Genomic DNA, 17044 nt, shown 5'->3' on the forward strand with positions numbered 1-17044 from the left:
ATCAGGATGTACTGACAAACCTTCCTCCATTCCTCCCATCCTCAAGCACTAACTTTGCAGATGGCCCCCAAACTCCTAGCACTGACCCTGCCAAGCTTTCCCCATTACAAGGACCAGCACTGATGATCAGCAGGAGATTCTAACAGCAAACACCCAGCTAGCAGCAGATACTTTGACCATCAGCCCTAGCTCTTCCCATCTTTCTGTGATGCATAAATTTGAGTATTGTGACAGGGTGTATTCACTCTGCAGTGGTGAGGCAAGGGTTAAGGAGCTACTGTGAATGCAGAAAGCCATGCCCCCTCACCTCTGCTGGGCATGCTCCCAGTGGAGGGAGCAGCTCAGCTTAGTCTCGGTTGATTAAGGAGGGGAGTAGTTAGGTGCAGCAGCCTCCTGACAAGAAGCCACTAAGACACCAACCTGCTGGGACCAAACCTTATAGCCAAGCCACTGGAAGCCCTTTAACTGCAGGATCCAAGGGTGGTGACTTACTGGCATCAGGGCAAGGGGCTCCAGAGACAAACCTGGGAGGAAGCCAGGAGTGATCCCAAGACAGAGCTGTGACACCAATGGTGGTATAGCAACAGACATAGGAAGTAGGGTTACCATTCGTCCGGATTTACCCGGACATGTCCTCCTTTTTGTACTAAAAATAGCGTCCGGGGGGAATTTGTAAAGCACTCACAATGTCCGGGATTTCCGCCCCAGGCAGAGCAGACCGAGCGGCTGGGAGGGCTGCAGGGAAGTCCCGGGCTGGACTCCGGAGCAGCTGTAGAGGAGCCGGATCCGCCCTGCATTCTGAGCAAGTGTATCAGCACAAAGTGCAGCCCTCCCCTTTTGCAACTGGGAGCGGTTTCTGCCATGCAGCGTAGCAAAACGGGAGCGAGAGCACTTTGTGCTGATACAAGGGCAGCTCTCCCCTGCAGTCCGGTCCGGGCCAGGGACCGGGTTTTGTTGTGCAGGGCCAGGGACCCGGTTTTGTTGTGCTGGGGAGCTCAGCCACGTGTCCGGCTCGCACAGAGCCCAACACCCTGTTCTGAGCAGCAGGGTAAGGGGGCCAGGGGGCAGGAAGGTGGCTGGAGGTGGCAGTCAAGAAACGGGGAGGGGGCTTTTTGGGGGGAGTGGAGAAAGTTTTGGGCAGTCAGGGTACAGGTAGGGGGTAGGGTCCTGGGGGGCAGTTGGGGGGGTCTTAGGAGGGGGCAGTTAGGGGACAAGGAACAGGGAATCTTAACATATTTAGTGTTATTTAATATCTGCCCTTCAATAGAATGGTTTTAACTATATAATAAATACTTATTAATGGATGAAATTCCAATTTAAATTATTAGTTTATTTATTTATTTATTTTAACTACTGGATGTGGATGCGGACTGGCCGCGTATAGTAACCAGGAAAGGGCAGGTAGTCACGCCTGTACATAAATAGGGGGTGGGGTTCTGGAGGGCAGTTAGGAGCAGGGGTCCCAGGAGGGGGCAGTCAGGGGACAAGGAGCGGGGTGGGGGGCTGAGAGTTCTGGGGGGGAGCTGTCAGGGGGCAGGAGTGGGGAGAGGGATCGGAGCAGTCAGGGGACAGGGAGCAGAGGGGTTTAGATGGGTTGGGAGTTCTGGGGGGGGCTGTCAGGGGGCAGGAGTGGGGAGAGGGATCGGAGCAGTCAGGGGACAGGGAGCAGAGGGGTTTAGATGGGTTGGGAGTTCTGGGGGGGGGCTGTCAGGGGGTGGGGAGTGGTTGGATGGGGCGTGGGAGTCCCAGGGGTCTGTCTGGGGGTGGGGGTGTGGATAAGGGTTGGGGCAGTCAGGGGACAAGAGGCAGGGAGGCTTAGATAGGGAGTGGAGTCCTGGGGGGCAGTTAGGGGCAGGGGTCCCAGGAGGGGGCAGTCAGGGGACAAGGAACGGGGGGAGGGTTGGGGGTTCTGGGGGGGCGGGAAGTGGGAGGGGCAGGGGCGGGGCTAGGGCGGGGCTCCTCCCGTCCTCTTTTTTGCTTGCTGAAATATGGTAACCCTAATAGGAAGTGACCCAGGGAATATGAGTAAGGGCACCAGACCCTAGACCCCATATATGGACTACTGTTTTGAAGAGCCCTGGGTTGGAACCCATGAGAGTAGGGTGGGCCTGAGTTCCCTTCTCCCCCCTTCGCCCCCCCGGGACCATAGCCGCTAGGCAGAGTGGTCTGCAATGCTTGTTGTTGGGTGATGTTATTGTGGGCTGTAACCACTAGGCACAGTGACTCTTGGACTCTTGCCATTGGAAGGTGCTACTGTGGACTGCAGTCACTAGGTGAAGTGGACTTGGACTCTCACCATTAGGTAACACAGTCTAGAGTATTACCACTAGGCAGTACTGCCAGCTTGGAGCAACAGTCACCTGCGGCAAGCATCAGCTAAACAAAATGCACTTTGGTCTGTTGCAAAGCACATTCTGTAAGACTGGAAATAAGCAAAGTGGCACCGGGAGGGGGGAGACATGATTTTTTAGTTTTGGAAAACTGGGGATTAGGCCATAATTATCTAGGCTTGTTTTACATGATGGATCCATTTCTATCTAAGCAATAGTGTTATTTTTCCTCTGCCACTTGTTTTAACAGGCTTTCATGTCCATGCAAAGTGCCTCAGTCAACTGGCATAGAAACAATAGGAATGGCAAAGAGCACTACGAATAATTTGCACTTCATAATTTGTCTAACTAGTAGAGAGTTTTCATTAAAAACATAATCCGTCTGAGCAGTGATTTATGTTCAGCAAAGTTTTCAGCCTCCAGCTGCTGGATTTGTCAAACGTGCTGAGAGTTCACATATCTGTTTCTTTTTTCTCTGAAAGGAGAAAAGAAACAGCTTAACACAGCAACAGTTTGTTTAGCTGGAAAGGGCCTTCTCTTCCCCATAAGGCATCAGAATACGCTTCCCTGACTGGTTTGACAGATTGCATCTACCATTTGCCCTAATCATTTGGGGGCAAAACCCCAGTCCAGCATTCAGCTGGAGTAGATGGACTGGGGAGATGCACAATAGAATCCCAGGATGACTGCAGAATTGTTCCACAGTCAGGACAGCAGCTTTGAGGCGTCAGTAGCCCCAACCCCATTCTCAAGGCCCTCACAAGGCCTTTCAAGTAGTGGAGGGTCTTCCAGGCTCACCCCATGCAAGGGCAGATGAGTGTTCCCCTTTCATGCAGTGCAACTGTACTGCTCCCCCTTCCAGAGAGCTCTCCATTGCTGCAGAGGCAGGATTTGCTCTTTGGTGAATATTTACTTCAGGCTTTTACATTCTAATTGCTATTCCTATTCTGGCCACATATTTAGTCATTTTCCTATCACTGTGTTTTAACCATCAGCGTTGGAGTCATTATTCTCATTCTTTGTAACCCCAAGTACATTTTACATTTGTGCTTTGAAGCTCCCGCTTGGTTCAGCTTTGCTGTCCCTTTTCTGTGTGTTTCAAATACAAACCAAGGTAAATCCAATCTTATGGAGAATAGACCAGCTTCAAAACCCACCTCACAGTCCTACACACGAGCTAAAAACTCCTCTTGCCATGTATCCGCTTACACTCCACAAGAGTGGACACATGTGAAAGATGAGTCAAGCCAAAGCCAGAGCACTTTGGACACCTCTTTAGCAAAACAAAGTTACTTCAGAATCCAGATAGGAAGTTAAAGCAACTCTGAGTTACCAGACACAATCTGCACCACAGCATGACATTATATAAACTTTTCAGTGGATGTCTCAGCATAGGAGCCATCTGCAAACAATGGGAAAGAGAACAGGAGTACTTCTGGCACCTTAGAGACTAACAAATTTATTTGAGCATAAGCAAGTACTCCTGTTCTTTTTGCGGAAACAGACTAACACGGCTGCTACTCTGAAATGGGAAAGAGATGTCTCATGTCTGATTGCAAAGGGTTATGAGAAGTTTACTGCCTGTTTCCTTACAATCCTGCCTTGCCCTACAGATTTTGTCAGAGGGTCAGTAGAGCAGTGTTTCTGATCTTCCCCAGCACAGGACCAAGTTCTGATCTCATTTACGCATGGCTGTAAAGTTCCTCCATTGAGGTCACTCAGGGCCAGCTCTGGCTTTTTGGCAGCCCCAAGCAAAAACAAAAACACAAAAACGGGGCGGCCAGAATGGCAAAGCAAAAAAAAAACCAAAAAAACCTGCGGCGCAGCTGGAGCCAGGGTGCAGGGGGACTCCCTGTGCTGCAGATGTGCCCTGGCTAGCGGGGGGGAGAGAGAGAGAAGGGGGGCGGCCAGGGCTTCAGCGGGGCACTGCTACCTGCCAGGAGGGCTCTGCGTTGCTCTGGTCAGCTGGGCGGGAAGGACGCGGGCTTCCGCGCCGCCGCCCCCTACAGGGCAGCCAGAGCGGAACACCACCACCACCAAAAAAAAAAAAAAGAAGCGGCCGTGCCGCCCTAGGATTGGGCAGAACGCCGCCTCCTACAAGCTGCCGCCCCAAGCACCAACCAGCTTGCTCGGCTGGTGCCTGGAGCCGGCCCTGAGGTCACTCCAAGTTTACTGGTATAAATGAGATAAGAATCTGGCCCATAATAGCCACTGTTTTATGTGGGTTTAAAAAAAAATCTCTTCAATAGGTGTTTCTAGCTACACCCACAGCTAATCACTACAAACATTCTTCTCTCATGACTGGTATATATTAGTTTATACGGCTCATTTGTGTAGTAATGTTTTGAGGATTCTAGTCCTTCCATCTTTTTATTACAAAGGGGAGCAAAGCCCCAGTGGCTGGATTTCTAAGGGGGTGCATAATTTTATTACTGCTAGTAATATATTTCAGCTACAAATGAAATCGGCAGAACAGCCAAGACTCCTGCCTGAAGTAGGAGTATCCTGCATTTGAGACTATTCTCCTGCTCCCCTAAATGTTCCTTGCTCTGTTTAACACATCAACACTCCCCTGGTGAGTAGGCAGCCCCCACACCAGCTATGCCTTTTGTAGCATTGAGAGATCCTATGACTAGACTGACAGAGGGCGGCAAGTGGGCTGGCTCTTTCCAAGTGGTTAGTGCTCCCATGCCACCTGCAAGACTGGAAGGAGGTGGGAAATGGGGGAGATGGACAGATTAGGAGGAGACAAACAAAGTGGGAAAAACAAAATCCAGCTCCTGACCAAGTCCTGTCATTCTCTATCCTCTGGCTGGAACTTGGCACCTTGGAAAGGATAACCAACCTTGATGCTTCAGAGTATACATTGACTGGCACCGAGGTGTCAGGAAGGGATTTCCTACTGCATACAGCTGTTGTACAATGGTTTGTTATTGACCTGGTTTATTAGGGATTTGTTTGTTTCTTCCTCTGAAGCATCACGTAACAGCAACTGTTGAAAGCAGAATACCAGAGTAAAGAGATCATAATGGAGGGGGAAATTCTGATGTCTTAGACGTCAGTGTCAATCCAGAATCACGCCATTGACTTCAGTGGATTTCCTGTTGCATAGCTGTTGGCAGAGTTATGGCAAGTCAGGCATTCCTGTGTCTCAGACTGTAGCAAGGCATGCACTGCTCACACAGTTCTTTGGCACAATACATTTACTCCATTCTCCCTTTCAGGGTTCACTAAATGTTAAGCAATTTTAAAATACTTTTTTAAAACTTGCTCACATAAGAACATAAGAATGACCCTACTGGGTCAGACCAAAGGTCCATCTAGTCCAGTAGCCTGTCTTCTGACAGTAGCCAGTGCCAGGTGCCCCAAGAGGGAATGAACAGAACACGTAATCATCAAGTGATCCATCCCCTGTCGCTCATTCCCAGCTTCTGGCAAGCAGAAGCTAGGGACACCATTCCTGCCCATCCTGGCTAATAGCCATTGATGGACCTATCCTCCATGAATTTATCTAGTTCTTTTTTGAACCCTGTTATGGTCTTGGGCTTCACAGCATCCTCTGGCAAAGAGTTCCACAGGTTAACTGTGTTGTGTGAAGAAATACTTCCTTTTATTTGTTTTAAACCTGCTGCCTATTATTTTCATTTGTTGACCCCTAGTTCTCATGTTATGAGAAGTAGTAAACAACACTTCCTTATCTACTTTCTCTACACCAATCATGATTTTATAGACCTCAATCATATCTTCCTTTAGCTGTCTCTTTTCCAAGCTGAAAAGTCCCAGTCTTATTAATCTCTCCTCATACGGAAGCTGTTCCATACCACTAATCATTTTTGTTGCCCTTTTCTGAACCTTTTCCAATTCCAAGATATCTTTTTTGAAATGAGGTGACCACATCTGCACACAGTATTCAAGATGTGGGTGTACCATGGATTTATATAGAAGCAACATGATATTTTCTGTCCTATTATCCATCCTTTCTTAATTATTCCCAGCATTCTGTTTGCTTTTTTGACTGCTGCTGCACATTGAGTGGATGTTTTCAGAGAACTATCCACAATGACTCCAAGCTCTCTTTCTTGAGTGGTAACAGCTAATTTAGACCTCATCATTTTATATGTATAGTTGGAATTATGCTTTCCAATGTGCATTACTTTGCATTTATCAACATTAAATTTCATCTGCCATTTTGTTGCCCCCTCACCCAGTTTTGAGAGATCCTTTTGTAGCTCTTCGCATTCTTCCGGGGTCTTAACTATCTTTAGTAATTTTGTATCATCTGCAAATTTTGCTACCTCACTGTTTACCCCTTTTTCCAGATCATTTATGAACATGTTGAATAGGACTGGTCCCAGAACAGACCCCTGGGGGACACTGCTATTTACCTCGCTCCATTCTGAAAACTGACCATTTATACCTACCCTTTGTTTCCTATCTTTTAACCAGTTACCAATCCATGAAAGCACCTTCCCTCTTATCCTGTGGCAGCTTACTTTGCGTAAGAGCCTTTGGTGAGGGACCTTGTCAAAGGCTTTCTGAAAATCTAAGTACACTATATCCACTGGATCCCCTGGGTCCATATGCTTGTTGACCCCCTCAAAGAATTTTAGTAGATTGGTGAGGCATGATTTCCCTTTATTAAAACCATGTTGACTCTTCCTCAATAAATTATGTTCATCTATATGTCTGACAATATTGTTCTTTATTATATTTCAACCAGTTTGCCAGGTACTGAGGTCAGGCTTACAGGCCTGTAATTGCCGGGATCACCTCTGGATCCCTTTTTAAAAATTGGTGTCACATTAGCTATCCTCCAGTTGGTGCCTTGTTTTTAATAAAGTCTACAAGATATCACGTTACACCAGACTGCCACATTGGAGACATGTTGTCTATGGCAGTGTGTTGAGGTAATATTAATGCACTTGAGAGATGCCTGAACTCTGGTCCCACCCAAACAGCTTTCATTATAAGGTGTAATATTATTTTTCTTTACTTTTTCCCATAGCATGAAATCCAGTTACAGCTCAAGTAACGTTTAAGATTACAACAGGTCCTTTAAAACTTTATTCTCTTCCAGAAAAGAGAGAGGGTGTTCATTCAAAATCCTCACTCAATAGCAAGGTAGGCCTCTGAAAGCCTACCATGCTGCTATCTATTATAGATGGACAATGAAGCAATGTTTAAGGCTTAATCACAGACATTTGTCAAATCAGAAAATATTAATTGGTTTGGTTCTGTTTGGGACTCAAAAATTTCTATTGCTAGTCCAGAAGACTGTGTTGTTCAACTAGCAAGCTCTGCCAACCCACTGAAAACACCTCAAGCTTTGTTTCTAGCATGAATGGGGGGGAAAAAATCTGAAAGACAGTGACAATCCTTCTGTTCCTCATTCTGCCAGGGTGGTAAAACCATCTTGGGGACTGAATTTATGATATTTCTTATGTCAATATTTATTTTTTTACAACAGCGTCGAGAAACACCATCTAAGAGAGGACTTGCCCACAAATCATCCTTCATCTCTGAAGGGCCATGGTCAGGAATATTTGTTAGAGAAAATTCCAAGTACTGTATATGTTAATAGGAAACGTGAGAAATTACCGCATGTTTATTAGAAGATTATTGAAAGTCACCAGGTAACAATCAGAGGGCATTCTAAAGCATGCTTATGCAAAAATGTCAGATTTAGATCTTGAAGGAATGTGTATTGGCCGCTGCAATGCCGTTCTTTTCAGGTGCTGAGTATAACACCAGTAAAGCGTGTTCCCTGACAATCATTTTCTTAACTCTAATGGCTGCCTTCATTTTCTACCCAGACAAGCAAATCAAACATTAGAATACCATTGCAACTCCCTCTGTGCAGGTTCCTGTCCGTCGTACACTCCCCTCTGAGTCTGGGACCTTCCTAACCTATGGAACTGTCATACATCAGGAGTAGCAAAGGCAATTCATTTCAACTCTTTAGCTAGAGGATGGATTACCCAGATTCAATCTTTTTCCCACTCTCACTGCTGCAGAATTTGCTTTATTCATCCCAAGAGAGTTGGGGCACAGTGTGGCCAGATGTTGAAATGCAGCTATCAGATGTTGACAGCTCAAGCAGCACTTCCACTAGGTGTCTGTTTTCTCCTCCAGAAACTCTCATCCCTTCCTGCATGCCATGAAGTAAAATACCTGCTGCAGTCCTAAAGAACAGAAGCTGTAATGGAGAGAAGCTCTCTTCCCTCCTGTTGCAGTGAATCGGATTTTAATATCTTTTTCTCTCTCTTTTTTTTTTTTTGTAATGTGGAATTTCACAGAAGGTCTAGGCTTGGGCATCTCAATCATTTCTTCAGCTCTCCTATGCCTCCAAATGGTACCATGTGGGAACTACAGACAGTTTCCTTCACACTCTTAGCTCAGAGTCTTCAAAAACTTAAGATCAAAAGAAAAGTGAAAACACCCAAACAAACCCCAAAGCAAAAACACAGAAACAGATAGATATTAGCTGAAATATATGCATATAAAGCAGTGTGTCCAATTAACCACAGTGGCCAATTTGATTACACAGTCTTCAAAAATAAGTACAGAACTACGAACTTGGGTGTGTTTATTCCTTTGTGATTCATGAATCTGTTAAACTCTGTGAAAGGCCAGCCAAGGAAGCGCTCTGTCTTCCCTTCTGCTTCATTCCACTGGTCATAAGCAATTCCAATTGATGTTTGTAAATGATACAAATAAAGGGAGTTTGATCTGCTTTCATAGGAAGATTACCAGTGTTTCATGACCAATCACCCTAACTCCCTGTCACTGTCCTTGAGTTCATAAACTCACCATAGTTTTTTCCATTGATACATTACAGTATTTTAATGTAGCTCTAGCTACATTAATATAAATATTTAAAAACTAAACTCGAGGACCAAAAAATAGAACTCTGAATTTGGAAGGAATTGTAATGATTCTTCAGCCAAATAAGGTGTGGTCCCCTTAAAGTAGCCAAGGGACTATAATTTCATTACTTCCCCCACCCCTGTGCTGCTTGTCTCTGATTAGGCTGTTCGGGGGGAAGGGGACAGGGAAGAAGCACAGCTTGGCATTGGAAGATTATTATTCCCAAATTAGGCTTTGCATGTGGGAACCTAAAGTTTTATGAAGCAACAGAATGGTGGTTCCTAAACTGTGATCCATAGGCCACCAGTGATCTACAGAACACTTGCTGAAGGTCCATGGAAGGTTGGCTGATCACATGGCCTCCCCATTTTCAACTCCTACAACTCATTAAGAGAAGCTAAAAATACATTAAATAATTTCCCAGTGTTACTTTCCAAGTAAGCAATTGTTGTCTTTCACAGGGATGTTATTTGATCCTCAGCATGTACGAAGGTGGTCTGTGCAGTTATAAATGGGAAAGGTCTTCATGAGATAATCTCTCTAGTAAAATTCATATCACACTTCGGAAGATTTCAAGACACACTATGGGGAATGCCAGATCCACTACAAGCTTGTACTGTGCTGAATATAGTAGAAAAAATGCTATTAAATTATTAGTGTTAAAGGAAGTATTATTCCCTGTAAGTATACTCCTACAGGCTACCCAGAATACTGAGATTCCAGGAGCTCTCTGGATTGTAACTAGAAACGTGCCCCACTACCCAAACTAAAAAAGAAACATGACCTGTGTTAGAGGAGCATGGAGCGGGGAACCTCTAATTGGGTCAGATCCTCAGTTGGTGTAAATCAAGGCATGCTTACTAATTTGAACCAGCTGAGGATACAGCCCACTGTCATATTAACTGCAGACCCTTTGCTTTTAAAGGAAAGCTTATATTTTAAATACTGATCTTTTCAACAGTAATAAAAAGCAAATGTGGCTGCTCCACTGTAGGTTGAATGTTTGCAACAAACACTTCACAAGCTATTCTTGTTGCTGAGGGAAATGTCATTAAGAAATTTGCAGCTGATTTCAGCTAATGAATAGAGTCAGGAATTTCACAGTTTGCATGCATACAAAAAAGAATGAAGTTCAATGAGTAAATATTATTTGCATAGCTCCAGTTAATACACAGACTAAAGAACTTCACAGCTCCTCCTGCCTGCAGTTCAACGAGAGTTAGCAGAAATGATAAGCTGGCCATACATGCTTGCTTAGGTATTTGCTTTTCTATCAACCCTCCATTTTTCATAGGAAATGTCTAGTGTAAGGACCACAGGTTGAGCTATTATGAAAAAAGAGGGCGGAAATGTGTCATGAGAATTTGTGAACAATGAGTCTGTTTCTCAGATACATTTCAAAGTTTGAAATGTGTTGAGCAGCTCTAACCGCAGGTCAAATCTGGGGACTAGATTCTATCCTAGATGTGCTTAGAGTGATGATGGAAAGAAAAAGGCAGAGCAGACTGCTCTCCCAATCTCTGCCCTGAGAAAATAAGCAGGACAGAATCTCTCCACAGTGCTCAAGAATGATCTAGGAGACAAGGACAACAAATGTGTATTCCCGGTAGCCATCTCTGCAAGGAGGTATGGATTACTGTCTAGAAACCACAATTAATCCCAGTTTGCACAAATGCTGCTATCAACAGCATACAGCTCCCGCTTAGCATATCAGCAGAGAGAGTCTCCCCTTTTATTTCCCCTGTTCCAGCACAATGGGCTCTTGTCCTGGCCTGTAGGATTCCTGCAAGAGAACAGATGCAATTGCTAGAGACTATGCTCCCACTTGCAGTGCCAATTAGGAAAGGATTTGGCTCTTTGACTTGTATTTCCCAGGGTTACAAGGCCATCAGTTTGCAGACCCAACCTCTAGTTGTAATGGAGGGTAATATTCTTTAATACCTTCCCTTCTCTAAAATAAATACTGTCTCCCGCAACTTGCATCCACATCTTGATATTGGCACCACTTGGACACTACATGCACTTTCACTTACTCCTTTTGTGCCCTGGTTGGCTGTGACCTCTGGAGACCCACTGCAAAGCCTTAAAACAGTAGCTTGGGCTGCACTTGACAGAATAACTCTTGCAACCAATACAGTAAATGGACATTCTCCTTGATTGTTAAAATTCAAGCATAGATTGAACAAACTCTGAGCAATAACCACCACATTTCTGTTTCAAGAAATCCAGTAAATCGGCAACTGATGGCACCATTATAGAAAGAAGGGTAGAAACCACCATTACATACCTGCATGTCTGATAAAGCAGAAATTAGCACCGACCCTTGCTGTGATCTCAAATCCTGGGATAGACTCCAGAGGCCAGCTCTGTTTGGCAGACAATGTTGTCTCCATCCGTGAAAAGAAAGCAGACACAAATCTGAGACTTTCAATTATTACATACAAGGACCAGCAGCATTCATCATTTAGGTTTCACCAGGATCCACCTGGAGTCCTAGCTGTTCTTGTACTCCTGTTTTTTCCAGCCTGACCAAAAGCAGGAAATATCAGAAATCTTTCAAGAAACTCTGTTCTCACAAGATCGCCCACCCATTTGTGCAGACTCTAGTAGTTTGGACAGATCCGCTATAGTTGAAATGAGCATCCAAACTTTAGGGGCTTATCTGAATTCGTCTTCCAAATCTTTTGAGTTTGCCCTGTCATAAGATCATGCCACAGATATGAAGTTTTCTACTGTAATTGAAGTAAATTCACATGACAATGGAGTTATTTGCAGTTTGGAGCTGTAAAAATCATGTTTCAACAAGAGAGGCTACAAATTTGTCATTCAAAACATTTGACAAAAAATGGCACTTTTTTTTTGCAAACTTAAGTTTTCATGGAAGATTTATAGTTTCAAAACCTTTTGGTTTCCAATGAAAAGCCAACACATTTTACAGGGCTTTTTTTAAGAAAACATTTTAATTTATTTTCCGACCAGCTCTAGTTTCAACTGGACTGATGGGTTGGCAGTAGGGCAGAGGGAACAATCTTATGCATATTCAAACTAGAAAAAGAGAATGAGGAACATTTCTCAATCTAGAGCAGGGAGAGAGGAAGGTGGAGAAGAGGACTGGTAATCCTTACCTTAATTGAGGGAACATGCACAAATCACAGGCAGCTTCCAAGATATTCATGGACTTTTTATTTAAAGAACTGACTAAGCAGCCCCCCAAAATAGGGCAAAAACATTAACCCCAAATAAACAAAAAACAGCAAAACTGAACAATGCAATCCCCATTTGAGTGCCCCCAATCTTTGCCAAGTTTATCAAGTTTAGATGCAACTCAAAAAACTTCCCTAATAAGTCCTCCAAACTCAAGTGAAGTGCCAAGAATTCTCCTTTTCTGAAGGGGACAAACCTTTTACCAAAAGAAAAAACAAAACCAACACTGTTTTCAGTTAGACACAAAAGAAATCAGTGAGCGCTGGTTAAAGTCACTCATTCAGGTCTGATTTCGGTCTCAATGATCTTGATTCTGCTGAGGCTGCTCACCACTTTGCCATTCCTCCTAGCCTGGTTCTTGTGCATCCCAAGAGTCTAAGAACCCACCTAGCAGTGATATCAATTTTTTCTTACCCTTCAAGGATCTACACACGCAACTCACGTTTACACCTGAATCTCTTTTTCCAGAGGGGCTAGTGTTCATTGTGGACATCCCTCATTCCTTGAGAAGAGGAAAAGCAGAGTGCACAGCCTGATGTTCTCACCCAGATGGAGATATCAAGAGAGAGGAAGAAAAGCCAAGCACTGGACATTTCATGATAAAAGGGGATGAATACTCTTTCTGATGGGGAGGAAAGCCACCCCCAAGCACCGAATTGTATTTTGATTTGTTCAGTGGCCTGGAAAAGATAAACACATTGTGCTGCAATAATGCTCGGCAGCTGGTTGCCGGCTTGGAGTTCAATAGCTGGAAGCCTGCAGTTAATAAGTTATCTAGAACATGACCATAGCCAATAGGACTCACTATAGAAGTTTTAATGGAAAACAAGGCCAAACAGGAAGGAAATATGAAAGCAACAAAAGGGAAGAAATAATTTAATTCATTTAGCCATTTTGCTAAGTTGAAAAGAAGACTACGGACTAGCATACACAAGTCACTCATGGTGTCCAGTAATATAAAACACAGTGTAGGGGAAGGAACATTCAACTCAAGTCAGCTCATTGTTAACAGCAGAAACATTGGCCTAATTGCTGAGCCAAAGCACAGAACTGATGGAGAATGCTTTTAAAGTCAGTGGCAGTGACCCACAGGCTTGCCAACTGCTTGTTTTCAGATTCATCTTCAAGGTAACATCACTAGGATTGGCAGAGCGCTGACCTTTGGCAGTACTGGGCATTGTCTTATTTATGAGGTTCATTACCCACATTCCTTCTTTCTGTTCATAACAATGCACTCTCAGGCTTACTGCCTGTGCAAAGATCCTTACTAACATCAAGCAAAACTTTGACTCCACGTTATAGACTCCCTGATCTGTCAACTTTCACTTGTTCTTGTTGGGAATGAGGAAGCCCTGGCAACCAATGGGGATGGAGCAGTTGATTGAAATGTCTGCTGGCATAATGAGTTCAGAGGCAACAACTAATTTAAAGATAACTAAGAGATTCAGATGTCTCTGCACAAAGGAGAACCGTTGCATGTCTATTTTTGGGACAAGTTAGTTTTAAACATACCTGTGGTGCCCTTATTATATTATTATGGCTGGTGAGGATTCCATTATATTAGCAAGACCTCTGGTTTTATAACTTCCTTGGACGTGTCTAAGTAACAATTCCGGGTATGACACCACAGGCTAGAGTTTCAGCTACATGCATGAGTATTTTTCCAGGAACATATGGAACAAAATGGATAATAACCCTTCACTAGAGCATTTATCTTCCTGCTGTTACTGCTCTTTTTTTTTAAAGGGTTGAGACTGAAGAGTTCTTTTCACATTGCTATTGACCCTGTAATACTACATAAATAAATAACTTCTTAGAAAGTTGTCTTATGGCACCACTTAGAGACCGCAGATGCAGTCAAGACACAGTTGTGCTGGGCATAGCACAAACAAGTACTTAGAGACTGCTCTCCCCTGAAGACCTTATAATCTAACTAGATAACAGATAAAGCCTTTACAAAGGATGCCAGAGCAATGAAGTTGCATCACATTTCCCATGACACCTTACAACATATAGTTAAGTCACGGCCAACCACTATCTCATAAGAAATGGTAGAAGCAGAAACAGTGGTATAGGTCAAGATAACTCACAAGGAAATACAGAAAAAAATATGTGCATTATGGCCAAAGATAGGACCTAAGTATCACAAATTAGTCAGAGGGGAAGTCATATCTCTGGCCCAAAAGGCTTGAGAGAGGGAGATTTTTTCCAATTGACAAGTGGAGTTAGGTGCCCACTTCCCTAGAAAGCCATTGGGATTTGAGCACCTAGCTCTCCTTGGTGCCTTAAAAAGCTCCACCTGGATTCTGATACTCTTACTTGTTTTGAATAGTGTCTCATGAGGAGAAACCTTTTACTCAAACTGAGTAGCACCTATCAAACTTCCCAAAGCCTCCAGAAGAAAAGAATGGGGAAGAACAGAATGTGTAACGTGAGGAAAAGGGAAGGAGGGGTACCTCAGAAAGTGGAAAGAACAAGTGTAGACATTTTTGAAAATTCATTAATTTGTGCGGCTTTTTCAAACTGGATAACAAATTCAAACAAAAACAGCATAGCAAAAATCCGCAGACACATGAATACCAACACTGTGCTAATCAGTCAAACCAAACCTGTATGGAAGCAACAGCTACATTTAAAAAAAATCACTTAGACATTTATTAAGCCCAGTCAGTTATTTCAAGGAGTAAATTAAGGAACCATCCAGTACGCTGCATTTAAACTTTACTCCCTTATGGAAAAATTCTATGGAATGCAATGCAAATTAAACCAATAGGGTCCAATAGAAATTACATTAACCAGGAAAGAATTATATCCCTGCTACACATTTCTATAAACCGATTTCAAAATTCTATAGAAAGATTATAGGAGTTTTTCGATATGGGCTGTATGCAAAAGTGCTTAGAGCAAATATTCCAGAATCTTCCCCCACTAGTAAAAAACAATGATGTTCTCTATATCCATTAGTTTCTATTCAATGAATTGATATTAGAGAAAGGAGAACTCCCCCCTCCATTGGGTTCATTGGTATTTGAAAGGAGAGCCCCTGCAATTCCCACCCCTCAATGCTGTGTTATATTGGAAGAGAAACCTCTCTTGTCCTGAATGAGTGCCTGGAAAATCTGCTTCTCTTATGTTTTTTCCATGTGATTTGCTGGAGCTTACTCTTGCTCCATTGCTGGGAAGGCCAGGACATCTCCCTTTGCAGTTTTTAAAACTTTTACAAACTGGAAAGCATTTTGTTGGCTTGGATTTTGCTTGTCTAGAATCTATGAAAGATGCTGCTGTTATTGTTGGGGTGTTAGTTGTGTTGTGTTGTTTAGTACTATTCACAGTTTTTGGTGGGTTTTTTAAGATTTACAATTTACCTCCATTAATTCAAGTTTTTCCTTAATTTTGCCTTCAGTTCGCCTTTCATTCTGGTATTTGTATGAACCTTGGGTGTTGCACTGTTCCAGCGAGGTTTCCAATGTGTTGTTTTTGTCTGCATAGGAAGGCCGGTTTTAACTATTTAAATACTTGCGAGGTGAAAGGGGGGAGGGGTATAATGTCGAGACAGGGAATGCTTTTCTAGCAGAGACTGGCTAAACTTTTTATCAGCTGTGTTTCAATCACTATTGAAATTTGAGGAAGCCACTTACCTGAATGCTTCAGAAATTCTCCTCTTAAATTAAACAAATCTCAAAATGTTGCATTGACATTTTTCTGTGGTAAGAATTTGTTCACATTAAATATGAACAGGGACACATCATTCTATTCTTTGTAAAAAGGTGAATTGACCTCCCTGAATAGTCATCAGTTGAAATGTTGGCTTGTAATCCTGGGCTTTGAGGGTTGTATGAGACATTTTCAAGTCTCCTTCCAATTTACATAAAAATCATTTGTAAGAGATCTGAAAATGGATATAAAGTAGCAATTTCAAAAGCTTTTGCCATTCAGTGCTCTTGAATTTGGCAGCAAGTCATCCACTTACTTACTTGGCTCCTTAAACATAAAATCCAGTATGGAAGGATTTTAAATGAAGATGTTGGTGGAAATAAGAGACTGAATCAGTCAAGACTGGATTCCTATGCTGTTGAGGAAATACATCCTGAATAGTGTGAATATGGTTTTTAATAGGCTTGAATTTCCATTTTAAGTTGTTGTTTTATAAAGGATTTGTACCCTTAGAACTTTTATGAGAGAAATATAACCAACCATGGCTTTGGGCAGGACTATATTGAAATGACAGAGGGTTACTCTCCTACTTAAATAAGGGGTAACAATTTGAGTGGGGCAAACCAGTCTGGGAAGATGTCTCCCTGATATTTTTGTCCATTTTTAGAACCAAACCCACAGCAACCTTGCTTGAAAGTCAGAAAACACTTGGTTAACATTCACTTTCATATTTCTATGTTTGCATGTTTCCATGTATTTATCCACCTAGGTTGCTATTTAAAAAGCCAACACTTACTCTTCTGTGATATCTGTGAGTATCATAAATACCACAATTAGTTCCTAGTCTAGGCATAGAAAAAATGGCTGAAAGTTGGAAAAATTCAAGCTGGAAATAGTACTCAAGTTTTCTATGGTATCAGTAATTAGCAATTGAAGTAGATAACCAAGGGGAGGAGAGCTCAGTGGTTTGAGCATTGGCCTGCTAAACC

The sequence above is a fragment of the Chrysemys picta genome, chromosome 3 (genome assembly GCF_011386835.1).
Source record: "Chrysemys picta bellii isolate R12L10 chromosome 3, ASM1138683v2, whole genome shotgun sequence".
NCBI classification, from domain to species: Eukaryota; Metazoa; Chordata; order Testudines; family Emydidae; genus Chrysemys; species Chrysemys picta.